The sequence below is a fragment of the Pinus tabuliformis genome, chromosome 7 (genome assembly GCF_031772625.1).
Source record: "Pinus tabuliformis cultivar Carrire ecotype Pingquan chromosome 7, CPIR1, whole genome shotgun sequence".
Lineage (NCBI taxonomy): Eukaryota > Viridiplantae > Streptophyta > Pinopsida > Pinales > Pinaceae > Pinus > Pinus tabuliformis.
In genome coordinates, this window is record NC_142293.1 from 256,735,938 (window position 1) to 256,737,310 (window position 1,373).

Below are 1,373 nucleotides of genomic sequence, written 5' to 3' on the forward strand. Positions count from 1 at the left end.
TTGGGAATATCATAAAATCCAATCAAAAGTAAAACAAGCGAGATCAAATAACTACAAAGAGTGCAAATGTAAAACTTTGCAAATTTTGGAAAAAGAAAATCTAAAGAAAAGAAGAAAAAGGATAAAATGATGCAAAGGAGAACTCTTTTCAATCAATTTTGGAACTCTTAATATCTAAGGCAATTCAATTCTATAACTTAACTCTGCAACTCATCACACTTTGGAGTCTGTAAGTGTGCTTTTCCTCACAGCACGGTTATAACTTCTTCGCATGCGCACTCTAATCTTTGACCCACAGAAAATAAATTTTTTGATAGCCTGACTCTTTACCCACTATATCACAGTCAACATCAATCTTATTGTGCTAAAATCGCAAGATCCCTCAATTATTTCACTACGTGCCTTTCAATTGATGAAGAATCTCTTCATAGCTTCCACTAGATCTTTGCACTAGAGTGATCAATAGTTGACCATTGTGAAGATTTCTCATATGCCTTTGTAAGAACATAATGAATATAGGTTCATTGTACTAGAAAGGGGAATTATTGTCGTACCCCAAATACAAAAAGACCTCTTGTAATGCCTCTAAAGGAATGAATCAAATGCGCAGTATTTCCTATGAAAATGCACTCACCATAAAACAATGTTCACATACCTTATTTAATTCTACGAGAGAATTTCTCATCTCCTTGTTCTTATCCTTAACTCTATGCCTCTTCATGCACATATTTTCCCTCTTCTTATACACACTCCACAACCTATATCTTGAATTTAGTTTTTTTATACCCTTCCAAATATTCCCTATTATAACGACCTCACCTGCACTTGATTCGGTTATTTCTTCCTATAGAAATGATTGAATCCTTGCATGCCTTACTCTGATTCTAGTGTTATCTTCCTTCACACTAATGTGAGATGACTATGATGACTGAAATACTATCCAACAATGCCCTCTAAATTAACATTCCTCAATTCCTCCAATACGCACACAGAAGCTTACAGAAAGAAATCATTACAAGGTATTGAAACAAAGGATTGCAATGCACACACAGAAACCCACAGATGGATTCCTTCCCCCATGGGTCTAAATATATTAAAATATCAAATATTACATCAATGTATGTTCAAAGGCGATCTATATCCATCAAAATTGGGTTTGGTTGGATCTCATCACATCACAATATGACGACATGCCAAAACTTAACAGATTACATAACAATTGCAACAATATTATCTAATTATCTAGTTACATGGAAATTATAATAAAATCCTAATCCTAACAAATCTCTCAAACTGAGGAACCAACTCTTTGTAAAAACATTTGACCTCTTGTTCATTTTTAAAGGTTTTCACATGCCCCTGCATCATGCTTC